At 44.9% G+C, this 14050-nt stretch overlaps 1 pseudogene; it reads right to left on the bottom strand.

Moving 5' to 3' along the window:
• Positions 1–13723: 13723 nt before the first annotated feature.
• Positions 13724–13843, bottom strand: LOC136642544 (5S ribosomal RNA; annotated as a pseudogene).
• Positions 13844–14050: the final 207 nt, after the last annotated feature.

Here is a 14050-nt window from a genome sequence, read left to right as displayed (position 1 = left end):
ACATGAGGATCACTTTGGAACAAGATATGGTGTATCCAGGGCTTCTGGCCACTGGTGTTGCTAGGGGGTGTGTGGGGTGTGGGCTGCACTGGGCGACACGCTGGGGGGGTGACGCGCCCTGGGGGAGGCCACGCTAACTCCGCAGCTTTCGGAGCTACCCCATCATGCCATACACCATTGGATGCGGAATTCCCAACGGAGTGCAATGCAAAAAACAGAATTGAACTAGCTCCTTTCTTTCAAACGTTATGGCCAAAAAACCAGAAAGAAAAAAATGTATGGAGCCCTATGGAAAGTGAAAGTGAACCATATCGTGCGTTTACTCGTGAGTAGGCGTACTTGCCATAGTCCGTCAGAAAAGGCAGGCTGAGAGGAATCCAACGACACCAGAATGGTCCCGATCCACTGAATGCAGCCCCCAAAAACACAAGAAGGAGTTCCCTGCCTCCCTCTCAGCTGCATCTATTGAGCCCGAAACAAAGCGACCTGGCCTCTTTTACTCGCGAGTAGGCAAAATTGCCGTAGTCCAGGCAGGGACTGAGAGGACTCAGGGCAGGCTGAAAGGACTCCAAGGATGTCAGAATGGTCCTGATCCAATGAATGCAGCCCCCCAAAACACAAAAGGGAGCAGGAGGTCCCTCCCCCCCAGCCCTATGGAAAGCGAAGCACCCCATGGTCGTGTTTACTTGTGAGTAGGCAGACAAGCCTTGGCTGGTGGCCAGGCAAAGGGGAATGTGAGGACACCAAAATGGAACTGAAGCTCAACATATGTTCCAGAAGGCAGCCTCCCCCCCCCCCCCCACTAAAAAGGACAAAAAAAAAGAGGCTTCAATGGTAAGGGGAAAGTTTTCTATTTTGCACTTGCAAAGCCAGGTGAGTCTTTATCTTGATATGGCTGAAATAGAAGAACTTTAAACTGGGCACTGGGGAGGGCTGGAAATCTCACTGATTCTTTTTTTTTGGGGGGGGGGTTATTGCAGGCAGGCTACAGAATAAGCTCCATTGACCACTATGGGACTTACTTCTGAGTAGACATGGGCTGAGTAGAATTGGGCTCACAGGCTGCAATTCTACCCACACTTTCCGGAGAGTAAGCCCCATTGACCACTATGGGACTTACTTCAGAGTAGACATACATAGGTTTGGGCTCACAAGTTGTAATCCTACCCATACTTTCATGAGAATAGCCCCATTGACCAAATAGGACTTACTTCAGAGTAGATTCACTTGGTGGAACAGGACTGGCTCCCCTTTATTTAATTATTTCTTTTATTTTAATTTAATTATTTATAATTATTTATTTTAATTTGCCTGATGATGTCACTTCTGGCCATGACATCACTTCCAATGGATCCTGGACAGACTGTCATTCTAAAAAGTGGGTCCCAGTGCTAAAAGTTTGAGAACTGCTGCAATAAGGTGTTCACAAGTTGACACGGGTCTGTGTGTGTGAGACTCTACAAGTTTTCAAAATCTCTAAAATCAGAATTTGGAGGAATAATCCCATCATGTTATATATCAATCAATGCGTAATTTCATGCAGAATGCAATGAAACAAACCACATTGAAATATCTGTGTTCTAACAAAAGGCACAGCCAAAAAACTGGTGTGGGCGGGAGGATGGCACATCACCACGCCCACTACCTGGGGCGTTGCCCCGCCCACTGCATGGGGTGACGCGCAGGCCTCCCGCACCAGGTGACGCGAATCCTAGTGACGCCACTGCTTCTAGCACCCGGAGCAACGCCTGATGTCATGACACCATACAGTGTCCCACACCATGCAGACTCCCACACCCACCCATGAAGGTTCTTCTCTTTTTGCTCCACTTCCAGAATTGTGTCCTAAAGACTATAGTGTCCTATAGAACCTTAAAGACTAACCAATTTACTTCAGCACAAGCTTTTGTTGACCTGCAACTGATAAATTGAACTGCAGTTGATGAAAGCTTATGCTGCAATAAGTTGGTGAGTCTCGGAGGTCCTATATAGGATGTTGTTTTTTCCACTGTAGGTCTAATAGCAGCTTCAGGTAAATGATTTGGATCAAGGAAACAATGCAGGGGAAAGGATTAAACATCACCTCTAAGGGCCATTGCTCCCAGCAAAATGAGTACATCTGGCGGCTGTTCTATGAAAATAAGCTGGAGATTTCATCAAGAGCCTCCTGCGTGAAGTCCATTTTGAACCCTGATAGGCAATTGACATGCATTTCACCAATCCTCTCCCCCCACCAAATGAAGTCAATAAAAAAGTCAAAGCATAGCATCAAGTTATGTATAAGTTCATTTATTCAGTAACTGAAATTCCAGGACGGCACACCTCAAACTTCTACTGCAAAGTTCTGAATGTGTTTCAAAAATGAAAGATATGTATTCCAAACCTGCCAAGCCAGTAAGATCATTATGTGTCTCATCTCACAGGTTACCTGTCTGAACGGGACCCCTCTGTATCTTGCACAGGTGAGAGAATGATGTTATTCCTACTACAGACCCTCACACTTTCCATTGGCATGTACACTGGCTGCATCTCTGATTGCAGTGTGGTGACACACCATACACATTTGCAAGCTGGGGCACAAGCCCTTGTTCTCTTTGGGGACATCTGAATCTCTCTTTCCCTTTGATTTCAGGGATGCCAACAGCATGTAAGTGAGACAGACTTCTGTGTACATTTGCACAAAGTTGTAGTGGAGAGAGAGAGAGAGAGAGAGACAACCCTTCCCTTCCCTGCTCAACTGAACAAGTTTTTACAGGAAAAGCTTTAAATCAAGCTTCCAAAAGTCACAGCTTTCCAGCCCCAGTCTTTGAAGGCGAACAGCAGGCGCAGTTTGGGAACACTTTGGAGCAAGCACTAATTGCCAACAGCTGTAGAGCAGCTTCTCCCTTTGGGAAATGTGGCCTGCAGTCCCAAGACAGTGAATTGTCACATCTTGTGCACAGGGAAGACATGGTGTCCCTACAATTTTGCTGCCTGGCTTTGGCTGGGTCATGCTTATGCCACTGCTGAGTTATCTCACCTCTTCATACGACTACACAGTTGCTGGTCCTGTTTCTATTCTTGATGATAGAACACTGCCATAGGCATTAATTAGCACTCCTAGTTTGTTTTTCTTTTTTCTTTTTGCTCAAAGGAAGTTATTCAGACCCTGCTGATGGCAAACCTCTGAAAGAATTTTAAATGTATCACTTGTAATCATTGGTGCTCCAATCTAAGCTTCTCCTTTCCAAATGGGTGGGTTTTCCATTGAGTTTTCCATTTCACTTCCAAGAGCCTAGGTGAAGAAGGATGTTTGACGATGACATGCTCAGCACGAAGGAACAGCAGCAAAACATAGGAGTCTCTTCAGATGTTCCTTAGAGCAGTGGTTCTCAAAATGGTGGGTTGCGACCTACCAGTTTGTGTAATGCTTCCCCAGTCCCTTTAAGGGGCGGGGGAAGGGGAGGGAGGCAGCTACGTGATCCCCAGGATCACGTCACTAAGGGGGGCGAGGGGGGTGCATTATACTTACTTTCAGAAGGCAGGGCTGCAGCAGACTATAGGAGGTGTGGTATAAGCCCTGCACAGCCCTCCCCAAGGCTTGGAACTTTCACTAAAAGTGGGTGCAAAGCACTTCTGTTTTGCAGGAGGTGATGGCATAGCTAATGAACATGTAGCCTGGTGTAGAGCTCAAAATGATGCCCCGGAAGTGATGTCACAACCGGAAGTGACATCACACTTGGGCATTTTTAAAAGTGCAAATTGGAGGGAAGCCTGCCTCCTCCCCCCAGCGGTTCACCACCCACTTGATCTGTGGCCTCTCCCCCAGCCAGTGGCATAGCTAAGGCATCTATATGCTGCCTGGGATCAAAGAAGATTTTGTAGCCCCCCTCCATGGCAAAATCAAATTTAATTAAGTAATTAAATAAAAATTTTGCCCCTTATTGGTTAGAGACATTGTGCTGGGGTGAAGAGGGATGGTTATTCTCCCCCTGTTAAATATAAGAGGAGCACCAGTTGAAAAAGTGCTTCTTTACCAGTTAGCAGGAGTAGCTGCGTTATGATACATGGAAATGAGAGCTGACTCATATTAACACCTTAGTGGTTCCATGCTGTATCATAACAACATCTCATTGGCTCTCAGAACAATCAGTCTCATGGGTCAGTTTTCAGTTAAGATAATCCACTTTTTCCGTAAGGCAGTTGTGTTTTCGTTTTCTGGTTAATTGGCCATAACTTTTGATAGAATACGGATATTTAAAGGGGGTTTGTTTCCTTGCATTGTGCTTTAAATTACCTTTCCAATGATATAACATGATGATATTATTCGTACATACCAAATTTTTTCACTATTTTGGTCACTGGTGTGAAGCTCAGCTTGTTGCCCCCGTAAAGCTTGTTGCCCAGTGCCACTGCTACCCCCTTAGCTACGCCACTGTCAGGAGGTGCTTTGCACCTGTTTTTAGCAAATGTTCCAAGCCTCGAGGAGCGCTGTGCAGGGCAACCCGCACCTCCTGTAGCCTGCTGCAGCCCTGCCTTCTGAAAGTAAGTGCAAAGCACCCCTCCTCACCCCCCTTAGTGAGGGGTTCAGCTCCCTCAAAGTTTGAGAACCACTGCCTTAGAGAAATATTGTGGGAAGTAATGATCTTCCCCAAGCTATACCATCCTCACAAAGTCTTGAACATTGAGTTGGACCATCTGTTCATCTAGGTCAGTATTGTCTATGCTGAATAGGTATTTCCCCAGCCCTACCCAGGAATGCCAGGGATTGATCCTGCAAAGCTAATGCTAGACCACAGAGATATGACCCCTCCTCAACACTTCAGGGCCAACCCAACTCAATTGGCAGAACACATGGGAGAATTTCAGGGGCTCCAGGCTAAACACAGTCTCCCCTCCTTAGATCTTTGGGACAATGTTGTCTAATATGTGGGAGCAGATACCCTACTTGCCTGAGCGTAACTGTTTCATTCATTACAGAAAAGGGAATGGAATAAGGCCCTTCCCTTTATTCCATTCTGCTTGTATGGAACAGGGAAAAGAAACTGTTGAGAAGGGGAAACACGCACATACACACTGAGAGAGAGTGAGAGTGTGTCAATAGCACAAGATGTGGAAGACAGCAAACATGAAATTCTGCCTAAGGCAGCCAAATAGCCCCAGCCAGTCCTACAATGCACAGCAGATGGCGATTTGTCTTCCTCTCCCATTTTGGAAAGCCAATCCCCTGACACTTGCAGGGTGGGCTTTGGGATGATGATAATCACCTTGCTCTTTGGAATGGCTTCTCTTAACAAACTGCACCGTCCACCCCATCTGGTGTACAAACTAACCATCTTCAGGCAACTGCTGAGGATGTCAGTAAAACGTTGAATAATATTCTTTTAATGGGGAATAATCATGTCGACCTGGCAATGCTCACGCAGTATCTACATATGGCAGGCACATGATCCACACACGGTGTTCTGCTGCATCAGGTCCTTCCCATTCAGTTTCAAAACTGATTCAGAGAGATTTTGCAGCCAACAAACTATTTGCAATAGTGTACTGGAAGAAAGATATCACAGGCAACTAAAAGAAGTTATGACAGCAGAACACTGTTTGATCCAGAGGTCTGGGCCACTGATGGTTATGTCAAGATGTCCATGACCATGGTGTCCTCATAGAAAGCAATACTCACCTTGCTCATAATTTTGAGAGTGCTACAACATCACAAACATGTTTTTAGTGTTCTTGCCCTGCTCCATTTGCTGATGGATCTTGGGGTGTATGGAGACTTTGGGGCAAGTGCAGCATCCCTTTGATGACCTGGGAAATAGCCTGTATATGTTGAAGATTGGCTTTACTTTCTTCCTTTCTGTCTCCTATTGTTGCTGCTTTGAATGTGGGTAGTCGTTGTATTATTATTATTATTATTATTATTATTATTTATTTTTTTTAAAGCCCAAAAGGCAAGTGTCATTTTTGGTTGCAGTAGCAGAACAAATTGTGTACTTGTTTTGCAAAATTTGGCTTGCAAAGAATACCCAGGAATTTACTTCTCTTTTTCCATCAAGGTTCAATGCCACATGCCAGGATAAAAATGGGGGGGGGGGGAGAGAGTGAGAGTGTTGAATGAGTTGTACTCTTTTTCCTCCAAGACAGTTGTGATAAATTTTACAAATATTATCCCTCCTTAAGTCCGACAAATCACAGTGTGTAATGTGCATGCAATTGGAGGTTAATATGAGGTCACCTTTCCTTTTTACAACAAAAATCACAGAGAAAAGCAGGATGGTCCAAGGTAAGTAGGTGGATTGTTTTTTCAACAGAGCATTGGATGAAATGCAACTCCAGTGAGAATTAGCCACAGTTCATTACCATTTCATGGCGCTCTCGCTCCCTCTCTCTCTCAGTGATCACAGCATTGTCAACCAAAGCTTAGACAACAAATCCATTGCTGATTGACTCCAGTAATGTGAGAAGTGAATGGGCAAATCTCATGGCTCTGATCTAAACAGAACGCATACAGAACGCAGGGAGGGAGCATTTTAAATTGAAGCTGAAACCCCCTGAAACCTCCAGCAATCAGCTGCTATGAAGGGGGGGTACATGTACATTACCTTGGCTGTTGGAGCAGGTTGTGTGTGTGTGTGTGTGTGTGTGAGAGAGAGAGAGAATGACTTCAAAATAGTGTGTAATTAGGCCATGATGATTCAGCATGTTAGGCATTTTAAAGTAGGCTGCAACATGTCACTAATTACAGTAATTGGTTAGGTCTACACTCCTATACATGCTTATCTAAGAATAAGGCCCACTGAGCACTGTGGGACTACTTCTGAGTAATTATGTATAGGTTTGCACTTTTGGTTAATGAATTTGAAAACATTTAAAGGTTTGACAAATATCCTGTTAATTAATCAGACAGCAGATCTATAACTTTTAATAATGTCCTTGCAAGATCTGCAATTGACAAGCGCCAGCTTATAAATGGCACCCCCCACTTTCTCCTCACGTAAGAGGGAACTCCACATTGTCTCAGATGAGGCTTGCTATGACATGGGGCATAAACCAAAAGCAAACATATGCTTGCTTCTGAACTCTCACCTGAAGAGCTGGCCCAAGAACAACTGGTGCTGAGGTGGCATGCCAAATGCTGCCCCCCTTACCTGGTGATGTGCCAACTTCTGACACGCAAGCCCACCAATCTCCTTTCCTCCACACTTCCATGTTGTCCCCCTCTTCCTTTTCCAACCCAGGAAATGGGAGGAGGAGGATCAGTGGTGAGCAGGTGGATGGAAGTGGGTGCCCCCTTGTCAGTCTGATGCTAGAAGCAACCACTTCAGTTGGCCTTATGGATGGACTGGCCCTGCTCACCTTGGGTCTTGACTTGGGGAAGTAGAAGTCAGCAGTCTCCACACTGCACAACAAGCTCCTCCTGAGCATCAAGGGCTTTTCAGGGGGATGGAATAGGGCATGGGAGGGGAGGGTGGAATCCACCAGGAACTGGGCAGAGTTTGTCCATGACTTTCACTTTCCCTCAGGAGAGGCCTTTTGGGGGAACTCAGGGCCTTTTGCCTTCCATTTATGCAAACTGGGTCCACCATTGTTCTTAGCCAGGTGCAAGTGTAATTGGTTGATCAGTTGAGACTCATGCGGTTTGTCAGTTAAAATTTCTTTGATCGGGTGACAGTTGAAGATCCTCTTGATTTAAATTAGGACAAGCACATCCTTAATTCTTTTATATTAAAACAAATCCAACAGAATTATCTTTCTTCCTTCAAAACCAATCTTTACTATAAATCCTTTCGTTTACCTCCTGGACCCTCAATCTCAACTTGAACCAAGCCTTAAGAACATGTCATTGCATCTTCCCCCATCTCTCCCTCCCTTCGCTGGTTACTCTCTTCCTTTGGTGTTTCCCCATTGTCTATTTGAGACTAAGCTCCTTGGATACGGGGATCTGTCTATATGGTCTATGTTGCTGTATATGGCTCTGTGTACACTGATAGCACTGCATTAAAAATAACTAAAATCAATAGAACTTAAAAATATTTAGTAGTGACTGAATCATGCTTCTCTCTCTCTCTCTCTCTCTCTCTCTCATGCGAGTGAGTGAGTATGAACACAAAGACAATAAGCTTAGACTTACTGGTTTGATTCCCCCCCCCCAAAAAAAACCTACACCATAAAATAGAACATTAAAAAAGGACATGGGGTTGTTATGAGAAAATAAATACATTGGGAGAACTAGAAAGAATTTTACAGTAGATAGGAAAGAAACATAGTTCAGTCTTTTTGCACAGGGGGAAGCATTCCAACGCATTAGCTGTTCCTAGCAGTCTGATTTTGAGACACAGGTTTATGACCTGCTGTAAAGACTTGTGAGAACTAGGCCAGGGCAGGAAGATAACACTTGAAAAAAAAAAGTGCCTGGATATAGTAATATGAAGCAATAGTGCCCTCTTGCAGCACTTTACAAACACTGAATTATTTGCTGGATTCTTTCTGCATACTCGATAGCCAAGGAAATGCATTTCGCAGCAGGAAGGCAGAGATTCAAAATCTTTTTTTGGGTAATCTCTTTTATTGAACTGATGTCAAGGAACATGCAAAGTTTTTCATTTGTGCAGAATACCTCATTGGGTACAATGGAAAATAAGCTAATTTTCATATGAACATAGATATTGTATTGTATGGCCCATTCCTGAAGATCTGTTTTAAGTGCCTCAGCACAAATAGAGGCTTGTACTGTATTGTCAAGAGTGGAACACCATCTATTCCTATCAAGCAGCCACAGAGCCATTGTTTCCTACCATTAAGAGCAAGAACTGTCTGGTCCCTTAAGACTAGGAAAGCAATGGATAGGGCTTGCTGTATCATGCAGCAGGGTCATGCAAGGTTCTATTCCTGCCAGTACTCTAACCAGTGTTGGGGCTGTCAATGAAATGAAACAGTCCTTGACATCATCCATGGACTGTAGACCAAAGATGACACAGAAGAAGAAGAAGAAACTGCTCCTTCAGGTTGACCACTTCTTCTAGCTTGATGGTGCAATCAGTCGCAGTAGAAGTCTTTGTGAAAAAATTGCCACCTTATCCTTCGCATCCTATATGACAAGACTTTCTGTTAACAGGTGTCTTCTCAGACTTTTCAGAGGCCTCCGCACACAAACACCCAACTGGAACCTCTATGTCAACAGGGGAAGGAAGCATAATGTGCCCTACACAGGTGAGCATAAGGGGGAAGGGAATTCCATGTGGCAATGCACTGAGGCCATAGTCTCATTCCATGACCCCTGGGCACAGATCACCCAAGAATTCCCAACACAAACATAGGCATGTCTGATCAGCATCTGAGTTCCCAGCAGTAACAATGTGATCTCACACAACGGGTTTTACATTTTTATACTGCCATTCCTCCAGTAGACGTAGCTGTTCATGGTGTTATAGCCATACTCTTATGCGAAGCAGAAAAATGTCCTCCACATTAGGTGGCATCTATACAATTGGTTCAGCGGTACACCATAGGCAGAAACTTTGTTCACAGGAGAATTGCTCTCACAGGAGGGGTTCTTATGCACATGTAACTCTCCTTGCATTTGTGGAAGAACTTTTGATAATGGTGCACCACACTTCCCTGGGAGTAAGCCCCACTGGTTATAATGGGACTTACTTTTGAGAAGACACACATAGGTTTGGGTTCTGAGGCAGTGGAGTGCTTAAATGGTAGAAGGGTCTAGCATTTCAAACTGCAGGATGTGATTCCAAAAATTATAACATAGCAGGCACAGGGCTGGGAGAGAAACTTTCTGCTGCACTAGTTTTGTATTTGCAGGGGATTCGTTGGTTTTTGTTTTGTTCTTTAATTGAAGCGCATCCAAACCTGGAAGCTCTCGCTTGCAGTCTGAACTGGTACAGTGGTGTATTCCACCCTTCTACAGACACTTCTCGTTCCCTGGCATGCAGAATTTTGTGCATAGGCCAAGCCTAAGTTATTTAGGAGGCAGTTCTAGCCACACTTGTGAGGGCATAAATTCCACTGGTCTCAGTATTTGTCTCCTGAGAACAACAAAATGAGATTTTCCTGCAGAAGAGTCCTTCTGCTTGTTAAGAGCAGCCATTTGAGCAGGTCCATTCATCCAGGAGGCTGTCTGAGGTAGCAGATTGATGGGAAGCACACGTATCCATTGGTCTGCCTGCCTCCCCCATTCTGCCTGTCCCTGGATTTGAAAAGGAAGGGGGGAATGGAACAGAAGAATTGTGGAGGAGAGAAGAGTGGGGAACTAAAGCGAATCCTTTCCTCCACTTTTCCCCTTCTGCTCCATCCCCCTCTTTCTTTTTGATACTGGAGAGTGTTGGGAGGAGAAGCAGTGGTTTGACCGTGGGTAAGAGGAGGCCACATTTGGTAAGACACATGAAGCATTGGAATGTCTTGAACCAGCCCTGAATTTCCAACCTTCAGTCTCGAAAGACTATGGTATCGCACTCTGAATGGTGGTTCTGGAACAGCGTCTAGTGTGGCTGAAAAGGCCGATTCGGGAGTGACAATCCCTTCCACACCAGGAGCAAATGCAGTCTGTCCCTGGTCTGTCTCCCTGGCTATGGGCCTTCCTTCTTGGCCTCTTTGCCTCAGTCTGTTGGCCAAGTGTCTCTTCAAACTGGGAAAGGCCATGCTGCCTCCACAGAGGCCAGGGTTTCCCACCTGTTGAGGTCCATTCCTAAGGCCTTCAGATCCCTCTTGCAGGTGTCCTTGTATCGCAGCTGTGGTCTACCTGTAGGGCACTTTCCCTGCATGAGTTTGCAATAGCATGCAAAATAGTGGTTTTATTTACAAATATTCATAATTGTAATAGAGAATTTGGCTCTAAGTCCATTCTCACTTCCGGTAACTTAAGGTTATGCTGTAACAAAAGGACCAACGGCTAATACGAGACCATTTGACAGTGCATATTTCATTATCATGTTGTTGCTTTTCCAGTCATATCTGGGATGGAAGACTAGCTGAATGTGGCCATTTTAGCTGGATACATCCAAATAGCCTGAAAGGCAGTCAGCGTGACTATCTATCAGTCTCATTGGTCCTCCTGTTACTTTCTCAAAGGACTGATAGGGCATTTCCCAAAAATACACACACAGCTATTCCAGCTGCAAGGCCAACCCTATCTTGAGCTCCTCACCCTCAGAAGCTGCTCCAGGCTATGTGGCAACATCACAATAAATATTTCAGGCCAAGTGCACATCACATTCTTTTTCTTGTGGGTGGTCTTTGAAAACAGTAGGGCCCTGTCTGTTCTGCTATTCATGATAATAGAGTGTTTACAACACAAGGGATCAATGGTGCGCTTACAAAAAAAATTTACTACACTGTAAATTACTTGTCTAGACAGATTTGCAGCTCTGATCTCTAGAAGTAAAACTCTGACTCACTTAAGGCTGTAATCCTCAAGCCACTTACTCCCCAAAAGCCCTACTATCTGCACTGGGATTATGCCAAAGCAAGTGGTTGGAGACTGGAGGCCTTAAGAGCCATGAAGGAGATGTAATCTGTTGAGTTGATAGCACATCATTATGGTTAAAAGCAGTCTTGTCCTACACTGTTTCCTTTCCCCTTAATCTGCTTATCTTGGTGACTGACAAAGTACAAATATTCTGTATGAAACAATGTCCCCTTGAGGCAAGCTCAGTAACTGGAAAGCCTCATAAAGAGCCATTCGAGCTTCAAAACTCGAAGTATAGCACAGTTGACTGAGCTGAGCCAGTCAACGATTTTCCTCAGACAGCAAATCACAAGTTATTTGAGCTTATTGTAATAAAGATAGATGTCATATACTCTAGTTTCATAGGTGTGTAACAAATTCCAGGAGTTGTCATTCCCAGCTGAGTAGTGGATGGCAGTAAACAGTCCAGAACTGCTGTGGACAAGGCCTCACTGAGATGGCAAGTTTTCCACACTCCTGGCACAGCACCATATTAACATAAAAACATAAGAAAAGCACTGCTGGATCAGGTCAAAGGGCCATTAGTCCAGTATCTTGTTTCCCAAAGAGATTCACCAGCTGCTTTTTGGAAACTATGGCAAAAATTCTTAAGTTTTCCCTCATTATTGCCTACTTTTCTCGACATTTTAGGCCTTTTAAAGTCCCCAGAGGTTTCTATGATGCCTCAAGCATCTTAAAAGTGGCTGAGACATCTTCTAGAAGTAAAAACTTGTTCTTTTTAATTCATTGCCATTACAGAAGGACCACATGGCATCCCAGGCAAGTTTTATTTGTCCTTCAGAAACAATGATTTCTGGCCAATTCTCCTGCTGCAGTTGGTGTGTGCTGACTGGCTGAGCAGCCAAGCCCACCTGGTTCAGTAAAGAGGTGGAATAGGATGCTCAGGTGGTCCTAAATCATCCACATAGATGCCCCTATGACATCAGCAAGCCTCGGGTTTTAAAATTCATGCACAGGGATGCTCTTGCTTGCTGCTTCTAGTGCATCATCAGATGCACTGTGCCCATTCTTTCTTTCTTTCTTTCTTTCTTTCTTTCTTTCTTTCTTTCTTTCTTTCTTTCTTTCTTTCTTTCTTTCTTTCTTTCTTTCTTCCCTACCTCTCCCTCAAAGCAGTGGCACTTAAAGCAACCTACAAAACAATAAATACAAAATAGAGATTTAAAAATATGCAAAAACATTAATGAAAGGCTTGCCTACTTGTCATAGGCATTCAGGAACTATGTCCCTCCTTCTAAAAAGCACACACACCCCCCCCCCCCATATCCTCCACGTGTGGCACCCCAGGCAATTCGCCCCCCCCCCTTCCTGGACAATGTGAGTAGCTAAAGATAGGGTAATATCTTGCCAGTAGTATTCTATTTTTCACTTGCCTTTTAAATTTTGTACTAATTGTGAAACACACACACACTTTCTATTTCTGATGCATTCCATTTTTGATCTTCCACATCCACTCCTTACTTCTTTCATTTTGCCATGTTCAGTCTTTTAGTACAGTAAACTCTTTTTATCGTCTTTTTAATACCTGGTTTCAATTCCTCAGATGGTGGGTTGGCCATGCTCTCCTAGATAGCTCAGTTCTACCTACTGTTCAGATTTACATGGGATCTCCCTAGGATTCAGGACCCATTTTTTAACTGGGGACAGGTTTTCTCAACAGTCTCTTCCTGTCTAGTTTTTCCCCACATCTTGGGTGGTGGAAATGGAAGCTTTCATTTCCCCCAGGAATTCTCGGTCTGACCAGTGGAAACAATGGGGGAGAGAGCAGGGGAAAAGCAACATCATTAACAAGTGGATGCTGCAGTTGTTTGTTCGCCCTTTGCTCCTCCTCTTCACCACAGAAGCACACAAGCAGCAGAGTAAAGCCTATGTCTCTCGCCCATTACTGCTGCCTGCAATCAGGGTTTCCTGGGCTGTCTGGGGCCCGCTCAGAGCTGTGCAGGGGGAACTCCAGGACACTTGGCAATGACACCATTGCTGAACTCTGGAGCGGCGTGGTGGGAGCTGTGTGGGGCTCCAATTTGAACCACGCAGCCACACAACTTAGAGGAAACACTCCCTACAATGGGTATTCAGAAGCAGACTGCAACTGAACCTGGGCTGATGTAGCCTTTGTCGGCATTACCTGGGGCGAGAATCTGCCCCAAAGTAATTCGCATCTTACAGTCCAATCCTATCCTCAGTTGGCCCATAGCATGCAGCAGTGCTGGTGCAACTTTCTCTGTATGGCATGGTTGGCAACCTTCAGTCTCGAAAGACTATGGTATAAGCCTACAGCACCCAATATTCCCAGGAGGTCTCCCATCCAAGTACTAACCAGGCCTGACCCTGCTTAGCTTCCAAGTTCAGATGAGATCGGGCATCTGCAGGGTAACAGTTGCTGCAGTCTTGTATGGCATGGGCTGACTGGGAACCAGGCAGCAACAGACACAAAAGTAAAAAAAAAAAATTCTTGCCTATTCTGCGGTGCTATGGTCCCCAATGAGCCTACTTGGATTTGCAACAGCTCTTTGGCTGGCATAAATCCGAGTGTGTCCAGGGGGACGTGCTGAGTCTGGGCCAGGCACATAGGATATCAGTGGAGCTGCTACCGCC

Source organism: Tiliqua scincoides, chromosome 2 (assembly GCF_035046505.1).
Source record: "Tiliqua scincoides isolate rTilSci1 chromosome 2, rTilSci1.hap2, whole genome shotgun sequence".
NCBI classification, from domain to species: Eukaryota; Metazoa; Chordata; class Lepidosauria; order Squamata; family Scincidae; genus Tiliqua; species Tiliqua scincoides.
This window is presented reverse-complemented; position numbering and strand designations above follow the sequence as displayed.